This window comes from Mobula birostris, chromosome 13, assembly GCF_030028105.1.
Source record: "Mobula birostris isolate sMobBir1 chromosome 13, sMobBir1.hap1, whole genome shotgun sequence".
NCBI classification, from domain to species: Eukaryota; Metazoa; Chordata; class Chondrichthyes; order Myliobatiformes; family Myliobatidae; genus Mobula; species Mobula birostris.
Genome location: NC_092382.1, coordinates 45075664 through 45094803, shown reverse-complemented (window position 1 = coordinate 45094803; position 19140 = coordinate 45075664). Strand labels below are relative to the sequence as shown.

The 19140-nt window shown below is 43.9% G+C and overlaps 1 non-coding gene across 1 annotated transcript; it reads left to right on the top strand.

Annotated features, from left to right (window-relative positions):
• Nucleotides 1–18527: 18527 nt before the first annotated feature.
• On the top strand, nucleotides 18528–18609 carry trnas-gcu (transfer RNA serine (anticodon GCU)). The gene has a single exon. It is a non-coding gene; the product is annotated as a tRNA-Ser (tRNA).
• Nucleotides 18610–19140: the final 531 nt, after the last annotated feature.

The following is a 19140-nucleotide window of genomic DNA, read 5'->3' as shown; positions in this document are numbered from 1 at the left end:
ATGTACGGTGCTGTCGTCATCTCGCTTTCGTTCCGCTGCATTGTTTAGACTTTTACTGAGCACAGATGCTACCTTCGTCTGAAATCTGCTTCCAGAATTGAAGATTCAAGCAGATGATAGTTTCTTTATTCAGAATCCATATCTTTTCTATGTAATTTTTTTTAATTTCTTTTGTCAATTGCGTTGGTGCCGATATTGCCATAGTTCCATAGTTTCTCCTTGCTCGGCTTTCTGAGCCGACAGTGGTTGCTTTTCCAGATGGGAAGCTGTTTCACCTGCCCTGGCAGTCGAATATCGACGCTCAGGTCTGCTCTTCCATAAAACGTTAAATTATAACTTATGCATTAAATCTCATGATGTCACCACAAATAAACCCTTCAGCTATTTCACCTCAACAATGGAAATGGTGTTTACTGAGCCATCGACCGTCACCGGGACGTGACGTGGAAATCAGATTCCCGGCTCTAATCTGTCGGAAAGTCGCCACCCCATTGCAAATTCTGTCCATTATTGTCCAGTCGGAGTGCACGGACAGAGTCCGCACAAATTGAATTTCTGCTTTTCACTTCCAAAAAAAAACATACCCTGGAAAAATGGTGGGACTTCGGACATTTGCAGCTAACGGTAATTCTGTGTTTTTTTTTTCATTCTCCAAATTTCCTGTAGTTAACTTACCAGCGATTGTGATCCTACCACGGGGAAGGTGCGGACTCTCCAAATGCATCACCCGTTACCTGGTTGGAATGGCAACAGCGGATCTGATGGTGGTTATCGTTCATGCTTTAGTGGAACAGACCAACAATATCCACATTTATTCTAAATCCCTGCTCATCACTCCTGTGTGCGCTCTGACACTTGCATTATTTGTTGTAACGAGGGACTGTTCTGTTTGGTTTACGGTCAGTTTTACCTTCGATCATTTCGTCGCCATATGTTGTCGAAAGCTCGGGGAACGATACTGCACTGACAGAACAGCAACGGTGGTTATGGTGACGGTGGTTATAGTGAGTTGCGGGAGAAGTGTCCCGTTTTACTTTGCCTTTGAACCTTACGTCATTATTGACAACATACCGTGGCGTTGCGCCTTCTCACAGGAATACGCTACTTTACCCGTGTGGAAAGGATTAGAATTACTGGATAGCATTTTAACACCGTTGCTACCAATCGGCTTAATTCTAGTGTTCAATGGGTTAACAGTAAGACTTATCATTGTGGCAAATAGAGTCCGCAGAGGGCTTCGGAAGAGCAACGATAATCTGAAAGATACCGAAGTAGAAAACCGCAGAAAATCGATAATATTACTGTTTGCAATTTCTGCTAATTTCGTATTACTTTGGATGCCCTATGTAGCTCATTCCCTGAAATGGCAATTGGAAAATTACTTTTATCAGGACAGATATTTGAGTTCCCCGGTATATATACTACAGCAATTTGGGTTCATGTTGCAGACTCTCAGTGTGTGTACCAATACTTGTATCTATACACTGACACAGAGGAAATTCAGGCAAGAGCTTAAGGGTGGAATGAAGTATGTGTTTACGTTAAATGGCCGTCTGTGTAGATAATGCCCACTCCAATTGGTATTCAGCGCAGTTTTAGATTACATGATTAGGTTTGGCATAATGTCATAAATTCAAACAGTCATGTGCCTGGTTATCCTGAAGTGAATGATTTCCAAACTATCGCAGAGACTTGACAGTCATCCACGAAAAGGTACCGCAGAATAAAAGCCAGGACTGGCAGGCTCCTGGATAACTTCATCAACCAGGCCATCAAACTGATTAACTCACGCTGATTTGACTGTTTTTCTATGTTACATTGACTGTTCTATTTACTATAAATTACTGTGATTGCACATTACACATTTAGACGGAGACGTAACCTAAAGATTTTATTCCTCATGTATGTGAAGGACGTAGGAAATAAAGTCAATTCAATCACTAGGGGAGGGATGACTTCCGGATTCTTCGGGGTGAGATGTTTCATAGTCAGGTAAAAGAGAATAAAGAGAACGTGTTTTAAATACAGGAAGAGTGCGATAGTGTCACAGCTGTGGAAAGGGACGACACAGTGATGGGTTTGTTTGTTAATAGACTGTGAGTAGAACTCAGAAGCAGGAAGGGAACAAACACTCGTTTGAGAGTATTATGTACAGAGCTCCCATCACCAAAACGAAAACAACACAGAGAGACAGTGACAGATCGGGAGATAGATTTTGCACAGGTGCCATATTAACGCGCAGCTGGCACAGGCAACTTCACTAATATTCATGTGTACTTCCTCTGGTTAAAAGTTTAGACGTGACAGATTTTCTCAGTTGTATCCAGGAAAGAGTGCTGGCACAATAAATGGAGAAGCGGTCTAGCGAACAATCCAGCCTAGAACTAGTACTGGAAAGTGAAATGGATCGGTTAACAGATCTCTCCGCAGGTCAGCATTTCACGACAATAGAGCACAGCTGTTCGACATTGACTAATACCTTATGCTAGGATAGGGGAAGATAGTATGGAATGCGTGTAATTGATGCTATTAGGGAGGAACTTAGTAGCCGAATTTGGGAAGTGATTTCTTCCCTCAAATGCACAGTAGAAACATGGAGATTGTTAATGGAGAACTAGACTGGGGTTCAGTATAGGCTTGCCTCACTGAGGCGGAGAACCGATTGCTGTGTACAGTAACCCTGGTTGATAAGAGATATTGAACGCCTCTTCAAGAAGAAGAAATAAACATTCTTAAGGTTTTGGAAGAAAGGGTCAGGCAGGGCTGTAGAAAGTCACAATGTAGCCAGGAGGGATTTAACAATGGATTTAGAAGAATTAAAAGGGGACCTGAGAAGGCCTCGTGGAGCCACCAGTGAGTTTGACATTGTCAACGTGGATACAGCGAAAAAGGGCAGTTGTACTGGGACATGCCGACGCTTAGAATTACGAGCTAGAAACTGGCAAAACATTAAAATAAATCTTTCCCCGGTGCTAGATGGGATATTCTCCTGGTAATTAGAGAAAACAAGCGAAGGTATTGCTGGGCTTTTGGACATGACATTTGCGTCATCACTGGCGACACAGAATGGCAAAAAATTATTTCTTTATTCAAGGAATGTAAGGTAGTCCTGAGAATTACAGGCCAGTGAGTCTTTGTTCAGTAGTGGGCAAGCTATTGAAAAGGTTTCTTAGAGACAGAATTTATGAGTATCTGCAGAACCCTATCCTGGTTGGGGCGAGTCAGCGTAGCTTTCTGAGGGAGGCCGTCCCTGATGAACCAGAATGAATTCCATGAAAAAGTGAAAGGTAGGCGGATGAATTCAGAACAGTAGATCTGAGGTATATTAATTGTTATGGTGTTTGACTGGGTTCCGTATGGTGCAGGCATCCAGAACGTCATTTGGCCTGGGATCCAGTGAAACCTGGCTGTATAGATTCAGAACTAGCTAACCAAGGGAAGGCCGATTTGGCAGTGGATAGAGATGTTCCACAAGGAAGGTATAATCCTTAGGCCACTCTACAACTATATCTAGACTCTGCTATTACAGTGTTCTGACAGACCGACATTAATTTGACCGTCCTGCAGCACTTGGAGAACTTACTGAGTTAGGGCTGATGCTGAAAGCAAAATACTGAATCCGGACTGAAACTGCACGCTATCTAAACTGAAATCCCGTTTATTTATTACGGGGTGGATGCTACGATTACATCAAAACAATCTTTTCCAATGGAACCCTGCAACTCATAATCATCATTTCAAATAGTTCAGCAGCATCCTTTTGTGCTCCCGAAATGAACCAGCCTCCTAGAATGCGAATGTCAAATTCCCAATTCAAGTACACACGAATTTGTCTTAATATGAATTTAACAGCGGGTTTGTCGTACCCGAAATAGAGACACTCATATCTCGGTCCCTTTAACCTCGATTTCACATGGCCAGTGTTGAATAGGTCTCCCTCTGAAATCAATACCAAAGCAAACAAACGTAAGAACACAATCTGAATACGCAGGTAAGGCAAAACAAAAATCTAAGCTCCAACGTTTCTTCCTTCAAAACTGTCGCCTGTAGCTTGCGTGTATAGAATAAACAGTTAATTCCTAGAGTGAAAGTCCTTATCAAATCTGATAAAGAACAAAGGGAAACCAGATGTGTGTAATTGCGGCCCCCATACACCAAGACGTTATACAATTTCGGAAAACGAAGCAGTCTGGTGGTCACATTTCGTGCAAAATCATTTCAACCAATGAAGCAAACATTTGTAGGCAGTGAGATCTTATTGTCAAAGAAAGGATTAATTTAAACATCTTTTCAATGCAATCCTAAAAATCACACGACTCGCTTTCGCTTGATTCAGAGTTGTTTTCCCTCTGTTTCTCTTTCAACTGAACTCACAAATGTCCAGTTCTTGTGCAATATTTTACATTCTCAATGCGTTCACGCCTAAAACTATCGCAGAGTATGACATACTCTTAAGTGTTGTACAGTTAACAAATAATCTATAATTAGTATCATACAACATTTAGGAAATACTTTTGAGTCGAAAGCAGACGAACGCTGATAGGTACGCAAGTTAATATTGAACATATTGAAATCATGACGTCACCACGTGATCAACTCTCTAACGAATTAAGCGGGCTCTCACCTCCAATCACTGACGGAAGATAGGATTGAGGTTAAGTGACCGATTTGTTCTATAGTATCAGGTTTAATAATCCCCATTACCACCGCTGAAGTAACAGGTTTGGACTCCTTACTGGGACCTTTGCCACACCGACCTCCAATCCGGAAGTATGGTCTTTAACGCCTTAGTGATGGAGTGAATGTATATTTCTTATAATCAGAGGGAACAGCTTAGGATGATGGCGCCTTATGGAGACTGCTTTGCTCGCATCTTCGGAAACAGCTCTATTTCTATCTTTAATATCTTTTTCTTCTGTCTTCAGGGCTCCTTTGAAGACCCTTCCCTGGAGCTACACGCTTTAGAAACACATAAAACTATGAAAGGGATAGATAAGATAGAAGCAGGAAAGTTGTTTCCACTGGTGGATGAGACTAGAAACTGGGAACATAGCCTTAGGATTCGGCGATGTAGAATTTGAACAGAGATGAGGATGACCTGTTTTTAGAGAGTCTAAAATCTGCGGATTTCCCTGCCGAATGAAGCAGTAGAGGCTACCCCAGTAAATATATTTAAGTCAATGTTGGATAATATATTCCAGAGTAAGGAAGGGTTATGGGGAAAAGACAAGTAGGTGGAGATGAGTGCATAGTCAGATTGGCCATTATTTTATTAAATGGCGGAGAAGACTTGATGGGCCAAATGGCCTACCCCTGCTCCTATGCCTTATATTATTCTGGTTGTATGCTGCCGCTCATATGATTACATATTGTTAGCACCTCTAGCGGTATCCGCTTCTAGTACACAAAAGTAACATAGCAGAATCGTTAATTCTTCACGTGTTCCTTGTGTTTTAGGAAAAGTCGAATGTTAATAACGTAAATCTGAGGCTTCATAAAGCTGCTATGTGTTATGGCATTTTGATACGCTCGCATAGGAACACATTCCAATCAATTTCCTTTCCTCTGCAGTATCTGGACATAACACTGCTCTCGCGCTGATCAGTTGCCTGTAACAGCTCACTATAGTTATCCGCAGCCAGTAATGTCTCAAGATCACGATCAATATCTCTCAAAAGCTGAGGCAGAGGCACGTAATACAAATTATATTGTTCTTTCAGATTCCTGTCCTTTTGCCTTCCATTGCGACTTTCCCGCTGTTCGTAAATGGGGAAGGGGATCAGACTTGTGACCAAGTACTGGGTTCTTTGGTTGTATGCAAGTTGTCCCTGCATTACAGACAGGATTGTCACAGTGGCGGGGGCATTGCGAGCAAGGGTGGACCCAAACGCAAGACACATCTTGTGAGGTTAATTAAATTTAGTTTATTCTTCGAAACCAGGAGAGCAAGGCAGGAGTAGGAATAGCGGACTGGATAAGGACTAAGGACTACGACTAGGCTGGTACCAAAGGTCTAGACTAGGACTCGGAATCGGCTCCCAGAACTAGAGGAGACATGAAGAGGCTAGGGTATGGACTCCGAGCCAGAGACTAGGCAAGGACCCAATATCTGTGTCTTGCCTCGGGCTCGGACCCCAGAACCAGGCAAGGACATGATATGGGCTCGGGAGAGGACGAACATGGGAACACAGAGCCTCGGTCTAGGGGAGCAGGTACATGGACCCATGCACACATACACAGAATACAGAGTCGGGACCCCTCCTTGGGTACAGCACATAGGGCTGGGACTCACACACAGAACAGAGAGCCGGGACCCCTCCTTGGGTACAGCACATAGGGCCGGGACTCGCACACAGAACAGAGAGCCGAGACCCCTTCTTGGGTATAGGACATAGGCCCGGGACTCATGACCCTCCGCGGGGCAATGGCAAGATGGCCTGACTTACCCCACGGAGGCGAGGACAAGACAAGACAAACATCAAACAACAACACAGTTCCTATCTAGCTCCAGCGATAGAACTAGACCGAGTTGCAGACGAGGGCTGGAGGCGAGAGGGACAGAGAAGGGATTCAGACAGGGGGTAGGACAGGAATCACAGACCACGAGGGACAGGACTTGACTTGGTACTTGAATGCCGCCAGGACCAGGACTTGGCTTGGTACTTGAATGCCGCCAGGGAAGGACTTGACCACGTGCTTGAATGCCGCCAGGGAAGGACTTGACCACGTGCTTGAATGCCGCCAGGGAGAGGACTCGACTTGGTGCTTGAATGCCGCCAGGGACAGGATTTGACTTACCATAGAAACCATAGCAACTACAGCACAGAAACAGGCCTTTTGGCCCTTCTTGGCTGTGCCGAACCATTTTCTCCCTAGTCCCACTGACCTGCACACGGACCATATCCCTCCATAAACCTCCCATCCATGTATCTGTCCAATTTATTCATAAATGTCAAAAAAACCCGCATTTACCACCTCGTCTGGCAGCTCATTCCATACTCCCACCACTCTCTGTGTGAAGAAGCCCCCCCTAATGTTCCCTTTAAACTCCCCCCCCCACCCAAAACCCATGTCCTCTGTTTTTTTCCTCCCCTTGCCTCAGTGGAAAAAGCCTGCTTGCATTCACTCTATCTATACCCATCGTAATTTTATATACCTCTATCAAATCCCCCCTCATTCTTCTACGCTCCAGGGAATAAAGTCCCAACCTATTCAACATTTCTCTGTAACTGAGTTTCTCAAGTCCCGGCAACATCCTTGTAAACCTTCTCTGCACTCTTTCAACCTTATTTATGTCCTTCCTGTAATTTGGTGACCAAAACTGAACACAATACTCCAGATTCGGCCTCACCAATGCCTTATACAACCTCATCATAACATTCCAGCTCTTATACTCAATACTTTTATGAATAAAGGCCAATGTACCAAAAGCTCTCTTTACGACCCTATCTACCTGTGACGCCACTTTTAGGGAATTTTGTATCTGTATTCCCAGATCCCTCTGTTCCACTGCACTCCTCAGTGCCTTACCATTAACCCTGTATGTTCTACGTTGGTTTGTCCTTCCAACGTGCAACACTTCACGCTTGTCAGTATTAAACTCCATCTGCCATTTTTTAACCCATTTTTCCAGCTGGCCCAAGTCCCTCTGCAGGCTCTCAAAACCTTCCTCACTGTCTACTAAACCTCCAGTCTTTGTATCATCAGCAAACTTGCTGATCCAATTTACCACATTGTCATCCAGATCATTGATATAGATGACAAATAACAATGGACCCAGCACTGATCCCTGTGGCACACCACTAGTCACAGGCCTCCACTCAGAGAAGCAATTCTCTACCACCACTCTCTGGCTTCTTCCATCGAGCCAATGTCTAATCCAATTTACCACCTCTCCATGTATACCTAGCGACTGAATTTTCCTAACTAACCTCCCATGCAGGACCATGTCAAAGGCCTTACTGAAGTCCATGTAGACAATTGCCACTGCCTTCCCTTCATCCACTTTCCTGGTAACCTCCTCGAAAAACTCCAATAGATTGGTCAAACATGACCTACCATGCACAAAGCCATGTTGACTCTCCCTAATAAGTCCCAGTCTATCCAAATGCTTGTAGATTCTGTCTCTTAGTACTCCCTCCAATAACGTAACTACTACCGACGTTAAATTTACTGGCCTATAATTTCCCGGATTACTTTTCGATCCTGTTTTAAACAACGGAATACATGAGCCACTCTCCAATCCTCCGGCACCTCACCTGTAGACAGCGACATTTTAAATATTTCTGCCAGGGCCCCTGCAATTTCAACACTTGTCTTCTTCAAGGTCCGAGGGAACACCCTGTCAGGTCCCGGGGATTTATCCACTTTAATTTTCCTCAAGACAGCAAGGCCCTCCTCCTTTTTCGATCTGTACAGTTTCCATGATCTCACTACTTGTTTCCCTTAATTCCATAGACTTCATGCCAGTTTCCTTAGTAAACGCAGACGCAAAAAAACTATTTAAGATCTCCCCCATTTCCTTTGGTTCTGCAGCCGACCACTCTGATCTTCAAGAGGACCAATTTTATCCCTTACAATCCTTTTGCTCTTAATATACCTGTAAAAGCTCTTTGGATTATCCTTCACTTTGACTGCCAAGGCAACCTCATGTCTTCTTTTAGCACTCCTGATTTCTTTCTTAAGTATTTTCTTGCACTTCTTATACTCCTCAAGCACCTTATTTACTCCCTGCTTCCTATACACGTCATACAACTCCCTCTTCTTCTTTATCAGAGTTGTAATATCCCTTCAGAACCGAGGTTCCTTATTCCTATTCACCTTGCCTTTAATCCTGACAGGAACATACAAATTCTGCACTCTCAAAATTTCTGCTTTGAAGGCTTCCCACCTGCCGATCACATCCGTGCCAGAGAACAACCTGTCCCAATCCACACTTTTTAGATCCTTTCTCATTTCTTCAAATTTGGCCTTCTTCCAATTAAGAACCTCAACCCTAGGACCAGATCTATCCTTGTCCATGATCAAGTTGAAGCACTTAGTGCTTGAATGCCGCCAGGGACAGGACTTGACTTGGTGCTTGAATGCTGCCAGGGCCAGGACTTGACTTGGTGCTTGTTGCCTGATTGGCGCCAGGGACAGGGTGAATGCCGCCAGGGACAGGGCTTGACTTTGTGCTTGAAGGCCGCCAAGGCCAGGACTTGACTTGGAGCCTCCGGGTAGTGGCGAGCTCTGGACTCGGCCCGGGAACACTAGACAGCGGTTCTTGATTTCCTCCGGCGGGCTAACTGACGGACCCACCTCGGTGAGGAAACTTTGCAGGCTCGCTTCCGAGAGGTAACTGGACAGGGTTGTTCCGGTAAGGAAAGGCGAATTACCGGCACTCGCTTCGGGCGGAGACAAGGCTTGCTTCGGCCAGATAACATTGACATACCGTGACTTTACAAACACTCCCGCGCCGAACGGCTGAAAGCCGGAGACTATAAACTACCAGTTCGGCCGAGCGTTAATTGCCTATAATCACCAAAGCCGAGGAACACGGGAAAACATGAAATCAACGGTTCGGATCGCAACATAAACAAGGTAAATTTAAAGGGACCCCGATCCGGACCATGACAAGGATTCTCTGCCGCTGCTGTCGCACTTACTTCCAAAAACAGAGTAACAGAGAATATATTGTGCCTGCGTATGTTTTAAAGCAAAACCACACTGGTGGTAATATTAAACATGTTGCAGAATCACCAGCTTATGCTGAAAGTCGGAACAGAAAATAACTGATTGAGGGAAGGTGATAAAATTTGTATTAAACTTCTAAATAAAGATGTACTGCGCAGTGGGGCATAAATACACGTGCACAGTAAATCATGAGGGTATGGTTGTTGACTTCAGGAGGACACCGAACGACCACTCTCCGCTGAACATCGATGATTCCTCCGTAGAGATCGTTAAGAGCACCAAATTTCTTGGTGTTCACCTGGCGGACAATCTCACCTGGTCCCTCAGCACCAGGTCCGTAGATAGGAAGCGCAACAGCGTCTCTACTTTCTGCGAAGGCTGAGAGAAGTCCATCTCTCACCCCCCATCTTCACTACATTCTACAGAGATTGTATTGAGAGCATCCCGAGCAGCTTCATCACTGCCTGGTTCGGAAATTAAAACCGTATCGGATCACAAGACCCTGCACTGGATAGTGAGGTCAGCTGAGAAGATCATCCGGGTTTCGCTTCCCGCCATAGAATATAGAACATAGAAGAGTACAGCACCGTACAGGCCCTTCGGCCCACATTGGTTGTGCCGACCCTCAAACCCTACCTCCCATATAAACCCCCGCCTCAAATTCCTCCATATACCTGTCTAGTTGTCTCTTAAATTTCTCTAGTGTATCTGCCTCCACCACTGACTCAGGCAGTGTATTCCACGCACCGACTACGCTCTGAGTAAAATAACTTCCTCTAGTATCCCCCTTGAGCTTTCGACAAGCAAAGCCGAGGACTCGGGGCCTTCCGTTCCGGAGATTCTGGATCACACAGTAGCAGCAGCAGTGAAGCAGGCATTTCAGATGTTCTTCCATGCTCTCACGTCTGTCTCCATCAAATCAGGATTGTGCACGGCACCCTACTGACAGATAACAGATATCACCACGGAGTGGCCACTGCGAGCTGCGTCGCGCCGCCATCTTCTCCTCCCGTAGCTCCCTGAATGTAGACAAAAACAAACAAGCTGATCGTAGATTACAGAAGGAACAGAGACAGGCCAGTCCCTATTGACATAAGACCATAAGACCATAAGACAAAGGAGCAGAAGTAGGCCATTCGGCCCATCAAGTCTGCTCCGCCATTTTATCATGAGCTGATCCATTTTCTCCTATTTAGTCCCACTTCCCTGCCTTCTCACCATAACCTTTGATGCCCTGGCTACTCAGATACCTATCAATCTCTGCCTTAAATACACCCAATGACTTTGCCTCCACTGCTGCCCGTGGCAACAAATTCCATAGATTCACCACCCTCTGGCTAAAAACATTTCTTCGCAGTTTTGTTCTGAAAGGGCGCCCTTCAATCCTTAAGTCATGCCCTCTCGTACTAGTCTCCCCCATCATGGGAAACAACTTTGCCACATCCACTCTGTCCATGCCTTTTAACATTCGAAATGTTTCTATGAGGTTTCCCCTCATTCTTCTAAACTCCAAGGAATACAGTCCAAGAGCGGACAAACGTTCCTCATATGTTAACCCTCTCATTCCTCTAATCATTCTAGTGAATCTTCTGTGTACCCTCTCCAACGTCAGCACATCCTTTCTTAAATAAGGAGACCAAAACTGCCCACAGTACTCCAAGTGAGGTCTCACCAGCGCCTTATAGAGCCTCAACATCACATCCCTGCTCCTATACTCTATTCCTCTAGAAATGAATACCAACATTGCATTCGCCTTCTTCACTACTGACTCAACCTGGAGGTTAACTTTAAGGGTATCCTGTACGAGGACTCCCAAGTCCCGTTGCATCTCAGAACTTTGAATTCTTTCCCCATTTAAATAATAGTCTGCCCGTTTATTTTTCTGCCAAAGTGCATAACCATACACTTTCCAACATTGTACTTCATTTGCCACTTCTCTGCCCATTCTTCCAATCTATCCAAGTCTCTCTGCAGACTCTCCGTTTCCTCAGCACTACCGGCCCCTCCACTTATCTTCGTATCGTCAGCAAACTTAGCCACACAGCCATGTATTCCATAATCTAAATCGTTGATATACAATGTGAAAAGAAGCCGTCCCAACACTGATCCCTGCGGAGCACCACTGGTAACCGGCATCCAACGAGAATAGGATCCCTTTATTCCCACTCTCTGTTTCCTGCCAATCAGCCAACGCTCTATCCACGTATGTAACTTTCCCGTAATTCCATGGGCTCAATCATTGGGACTCCATCAATGTGACTTTAGTTGAGAGGATGAGTAGTTTCCAGTTCCTCCGTTTACACATCACCGAGGATCTCACCTGGACTCTACATAATAGCTGGGTGGTGAAAAAGGAACATCAGCGCCTCTTTCACCTCAGACGCCTGAAGAGGTTTAGCATGAGTCCCCCAGTTCTCAGGACTTTCCATCGTCGACAGCATACTGACTGGCTGGGTCACCGCCTAGTACGTGGGCTGTACTACACACAATCGCAGGGTACTGCAGAGAACCTAAGGATGCTAAACACGCTCTCCGCAGGATATCTACTGCAGCAGATGGGTAAAAAAGACAGAAAGATCAATTGGGACTCAAACCACGACAACCATAAACTGTTTCAGGTACTCCAGTCTGGTAAGTGATTCCGCAGCATGAAGATCAGGACCAATAGGCTCCGGGAAAGCCTCTTTCACCCAGCCATCAGATTTATCAACGCATATTGATCTGATTGCACATCTGACTGCCCATTGTATGCGACTGTACATACATGTAATCAAAACAATTCTGTATACAATCTTAGTGTTTGGGCAATATCCTACCACATGGATGATAAATAACAACGGACCTAACAACAATCCCTGTAGCAGACTCGTGACATTCAACGAATCAACTATTCGGCTTCTTACACTAATAGAGTGTTGGAATCATGTTGTTTGAGTTTGATGTGTCTGAATGGAAAATGGAAGACAGCATACGATTTTCAACTGAAGAAGCAAAACGTGATGACTCAGCTGTGTTTTATGAGGGAATGATCGGTACTTTGGAGTTTCAGCAAATAATATCAGTGCGAATAAAATGTATTGTATTTTACGGTTTTTAATTCACTTTTCGTGGCAAGTAATAGACCTGCCTGGGAACCTGCTGACAGATCACATATTTCAATTTCTACTTCTGTTCAAACCAAATATGGATGGGGAAATGGTGGTAAAATTGTTGCAGCTCTGGTTAATGTCCTTAAACTTAAATGAACTGCACCACACGTCACGGTTATGGGGTAAGTAGTGAAGTAGATGTAGATGTCGATATTCTGTGCTTCATAACGAACGGCCGATGTGTTCACTGGAAAAGAACATTCAACAATCGGACCACAAAACGCAGCTAATGTCATCTGGGGGTGTACCATTTTATTATCAAATGTCCCTGGAATATTGCTCTCGATCTCTTTTATATGCTTTGAAAAACATTACTGCAGCGTGTTTTATTGTGATACATGTCATCAGTTGTTTCTGTGACTTCCAGCATTCAAACCACTCGAAATAAATGGTGCAAACGAATGAAAAGAATGAAACTATCTTCTCTTTCAATAAAGACGTGTACTGGATTTCACCACCTGAGCTAAACTCCCGCCCTTATTGTCAGAAGCGAATGTGCTCCGCCCAATGTGACAAAATCAATCTGTTTGGAGCTGCTTGTCCATGTTCATTGTTCAGGACGATTGTCTATGTTAGAAACAACACTGATCAGAAAATGTCCCATTTCAGCAGCTGAAGCCAGGAGTCTTGGAAATTGCATTGGTGACGTTCATATTATTTGTTTGCTTGAAAGTAAAGAACATGTAACATCCCTTGGGAAGAAAAAATATTGCACGGTTTCGGAATGAGAAAAAAAAAAAAAAATGTCGGTGTTTTGTAGCTGCTTGTCCCTCATGTGACTGATGTGATAACCACACTAATTCCTCAGAGGAATTATTCTGAATTACATATAACTCTGTAAAACCGATCACCGGTCCATATAAGCAGTTGGATCGTTCCGTGCAACTGAACGCTGCCTCTGACGGGATTATGGGATATCCAGCGATTTACTACATCGCAGGCATTTACTATCCTGCAATTGTAGCGATCGGTGTCCCTGGTAAGATACTGGAGCTGGTCACTATATATAGGGTGCCGTCGTCTTGCTTTTGTTCCACTGCACTGTTCGGAATTTTAGTCAGCACAGATGTTACCCTTGTCTGAAAAGAATTTCCAGAATTGAGAATTCAAACGTCCTATCAGTTATTTTTAAATTCAGTTTCCATATTTTTGATATGATATTTTTGTATCTCTTTTGTCAAATACGTTGTTGCCTATATTGCCATAGATTCGTAGTTTGATGTTGCTTGGCTTTCTGAAGGCGACAGCTGTCCCTTTTGCAGATCGGCAGCTTTTTCAAATAACAGTCCAGTCGAATATCGATATGCATGTCAGTTCTTCCATAGTCATTCAATTTCAACGTATGTTTTCAACCTCATTAATCTTACTAAAAACAATCCCTTCCGCTGTTTCACCTATTGTAAAGGAAATGGTGCTGTTCACTGGAGCGATCGGCTGCTCATCGGTCCGTGAGTCTTGGAAATCAGATGCCTCGCTCCAAACTGTCGGAAGGTGGCCAACCCACTGACACTCCAGTCTGTTATTATCCACCAGCCAGAGTGCACCGACGGAGCCGGCACACGTTGAACTTCTGATTTTTACTTCCAAAAAAACTATACCCTGCATAGCATTGGAAGAATGGTGGGACTCAGACACTTGCAGCTAACGATAATTCTGTGTTATTTTTTTCCTCCAAATTTCTTGTAGTTAATTTAACGGCGATTGTGATCTTATCCCGGGGAAAATGCGGACTCTCCAAATGCATCACCCGTTACCTGGTTGGAATGGCAACAGCTGATCTGATGGTGGTTATCGTTGTTGCTTTCGTGGAACAGACCAACAATATCCACATTTATTCTAGATCTCTGCTCATCACTCCTGTATGCGCTCTGACACTTGTATTTAGGATTGTAACGCGGGACTGTTCTGTTTGGTTTACGGTCAGTTTTACCTTCGATCGTTTCATCGCAATATGTTGTCGAAAGCTCCGGGACCGATACTGCACTGAGAGAACAGCAACGGTGGTTATGGTGACCGTGGTTATCGTGAGCTGCGGGAGAAGTGTCCCGTTTTACTTTGCCGTTGAACCTTACGTCATCATTGACAACATCCCGTGGCGTTGTGCCTTCACTCACGAACACGCGACTTTACCCGTGTGGAAAGTAGTAGAGTTACTCGATAGCATTTTAACACCGTTGCTGCCAATCGGCTTAATTCTAGTGTTCAATGGGTTAACAGTAAGACATATCATTGCGGTAAATAGAGTCCGCAGAGGGCTTCGGAACAGCAGCGATAATCAGAAGGATACCGAGATGGAAAACCGCAGAAAATCGATGATTTTGTTGTTTGCAATATCAGCTAATTTCATATTATTTTGGATGCCCTATGTAGCTCATTCCCTGAAATGGCAAACGGAAAACTATTTATATCAGGACAGATATTTGAATTCCCCGGTATATATATTACAACAACTTGGGTTCATGTTGCAAATTCTGAGTATGTGCACCAATACTTGTATCTATACACTGACACAGAGGAAATTCAGAAAAGAGCTAAGGAATGGAATGAAGTATGTGTTTACATTAAATGGCCATCTGTGTAGATAACCAGCATGTCAGTTGCAATTCTGAGGAGTTCTCTCATAAAACAATTTGAAAAATGAATAGGTCATGAATTCAAACAATAACTTGCCTGGTCATCCTGAAATTGCAAAAAACCGCAGAAGGTTGCATACTTCATACAGTTAAGGTGGAAAACTGGCTAAACTCTTAAAGGGCTGGCGTGATTGTTACATTGGTTAATTTATTCCAAACTAACGCAGAGACTTGACAAACACAAGGGCAAGAATGGCTTTTGGACATACCCCAGTTCAGATGTTTCAAAATGGACAGAGTCGGGTAAATGAGGGCAAAGTGAGTGTCACTGAAGCACACTATGATAGTAACACAACTGTAGGAGGCGAAGAGACCGTGGAGTGATTACAATTGATAGACGGTGAGTTGATCTCAGAAGCTGAAATAGAGCAATCACACGTTTGGGAGTGTTCCATACACCCCGCACCTTATTTACAAAAAAAAAAAAAGTACGGAGATAGATTTTGGACTGGTGCCATATTAGCAGAGTTGTTGTCACAAGAAACTTAAACTTCTCTAATATTGATTGGTACTTTCTGAGGTTAAAAGGTTCAGATATGTCAGAATTCCTCAATAAGCGAGCGGGCGGACTAGAGCAATGTTCGTCAGGGATCTAGTACCACAAGATGAAACAGATCTACTCGTGGGTCAACTATTCAACATTTAATATAACCTTACAGTGGGATAGGAGCTGACAGTATGGAATGTATTTAAATGCTGTTATTAGGTGGGAATTTGGAAGCCGAATTTGGAAAATAGTGTGGTTCTTGGAATGGCAACAGATGATTGTTAATGGAGCACTTGATTGGGGTTCGGTATAGACTTCTCTCATTGACAGAAGAAACGGTAGGTACTGTAAAGTAATGCTGGTTGACAAGAGATATGGAACACTTCATCAAGAAGAAGAAGGAAAGATTCTTGAGGTTCAGAAGAAAGGATCAGGCAGGGCTATGGAAAGTCACAAGTTAGCCAGGAAGAAAAATAGCGATGAACTTAGCAGGGGACATAGGAAGGTCTTGTAGAGTCGCATTAACGTAAGTGAAGAGCAGAAGGATGGCGAGAGAGAGAAAGGGTGGGATAGATGAGAAACAAAAGAGGAAGCATGTGTCTGCAGTGCAAGGAAGCAGTAAAGGTCCTTAGTGATATTTTGCTTCGGTATTCACCAGTGAGCGCGACTTTTATGAATGTTGATATTACGTAAAAAAGGCAGATATGATTGGGCATGGCAACGTTACGAATTATGCTCTGGAAACATGTAAAATATTAAAATAAATCATTGCCCATTGCAGGAAGGGATGTACGCCAGGTAATTAGAGAAAGCGGGCGAATATATTACTGCGCTTTTAGCCATGCCGTTTGCGTCTTCCCTGGCCACAGGAGTAGTACCAGATGACTGGAGGATAGTAAATGTTTTACTTTTGTTCAAGAAATGCAACAGGGATAGTCCTGAGATTTACAGGCCCGTGGGTCTTCCATCAGTAATGCGCAATCTATTGGAGAGGATTCTGAGAGACGGAAATTATGAGTATCTGGAGAAACTTATTCTGGTTCGGGATAGTCAGCACGGTTTTGCGAGGGGTATCTTACTGAATTCTTTAAAAAGGTGAAAAAGAAATACATACAGATGAAGTCAGAATAGTCTATGTGGGGTGTATTAATTTTGAAAGGAGTTTGACCTGGTTATAAATGGTTTGCGACTCTAGAAAGTCAGACAGCATTGCATGTAGGGAAAGCTGGCTGCGTGACTCAGAAGGAAGAGGATTTTTATTAAATGAACCTCTTGCTGTATGGTATCGGGATTAGTAATCCCCATTACCACCGCGAAATGAATATATTTGGACACTCTACTGGGAACATCTCCCCACCGAATCCAGTCCGGAACTATCGTTTTTATCGCCTTGCTGGAGGTATATTACTTTCCTGTGTTACCCCCCTTATAAGTGTAAAACTGCACTTTCTTATTCACACGTGATAACTTTTCACCAAGTCTTCAAGCTTCACTTTTTGTAAGGACAGAGGGATCAAACATTACACAAGACTTTCTAGATTCTTCGGTGCTACGAGATCTAAAATTCTGAACGATATATATGTGACTTCTGGCTCTAAATTGTCTCGATATAATGTTGATTAATTACAGCGCTTGGAACACCATTCAAGATCTGTCATAAATATAGTAGGGTGCTTGCCGCTCACCTGGTTACATTGTGTTAGCACGCCTGGCTGTATGCTCTGTTAACACCCAAAAGTAACTTTAAAAAGTAACTTAACGGATTCTTTAATTATTCACTTGCTCCCCTGTCCTTGTATTTTCGGCAAAATCGAGTGTTAAGAAATTAATACTGAGGCTGCTCTGTGTCACAACCTTATGATATGTTCGAATAGAAATACAGTCCAATCAATTTCCTTTTCTCCGCAGTACCTAGACAGAGCACTGCTCTCCGGTGATCAATTGCCTAAACAGCTCAATAAGGTTATCAGGATCAATATCTCTCAGATGATATTCTTTCACATTCCTGCCCGTTTCCTTCCATTGCGACATTCTCTCTTTTTCGCAGATGGGGAAGGGGGTGGAAGTAGGTACAATAGTCCTGGGTTATTTGGCTGAGTACTGGCCCGAAATGCTTGGAAGTGGGCTGCCTATCATAGTCACTGCTGATTTAAATCAGTAGAAACTTTACTCAATCCTCCCACTTCGCTCCAAGCTAATGGGCTTCTCCTCAATCACTCCTCTTTCACAAACCGCCTAAGAATGACTCAGATGTATTATTTTCTCTTTCTGAGCACCCACACTCCTCGCAAATACGTTGCTTTCTCATTAAGGAGACAGCTTCTCTGCAAGACGTGTCTCCACATCATGGAAAACATGACTGCTTCGTCTAATCAGTCCCTCTGTACTTTAGTTTCCTGCCGCCATTCTATGGTTGGCACATATCTCTCTAAACTGTCCTTACCCAAACTCCATGAATTCTGGTAAGCACGGCGAGCAAAGTAATTCGGCCTAGAATCTGAACACACATGGGTGGGCCTAAAGCAGAAGTTTTAAATGCTGTGAAGAAAATCAGAACTTCGGAGTACTAGAGAGGGAAGAGCAGACGAGGTGGCCGAGAGGTTAAGGCGATGGACTGCTAATCCATTGTGCTCTGCACGCGTGGGTTCGAATCCCATCCTCGCCGCGACATGTTAATCGGGGGGACCACTTTTGAAACTGTCACTTAAAAACATCCAAGCCTCCAAATTTTGTCACAGGGACGCCAGGCGGTTTGTTATGTGAGTCATGAAAAGCGATATTCATCATTAATTTATCACCAAATTTGGCCTCAATACCAGAAGATATAGGAGCAAAATTAGGCTATTCGGCTCACCGATCTCCGCCATTGCATCACGGCTGACGCCTCACCTTGAGTATTGTGAACAGTTTTGGGTGCCTCATCTTAGAAAATATGGGCTAGCACTGGAGAGAGTCTAGAGGACGTTCACAAGGATGATTGATGACTCCGGGACTGTACTCGCGAGAATTCAGAAGGATGAGAGGGGGATCTAATTGAAACTATTCGAATGTTGAAAGGACTAGACAGAGTAGATGTGGAAAGGGTGATTCCCATGGTAGGGGAGTCTCGGACAAGGGGGCACAGCGTCAGGATGGAGGGGCGCCCTTTCAAAACAGAGATGCGTAGAGATTTATTTGGCCAAATGGTGGTAAATTT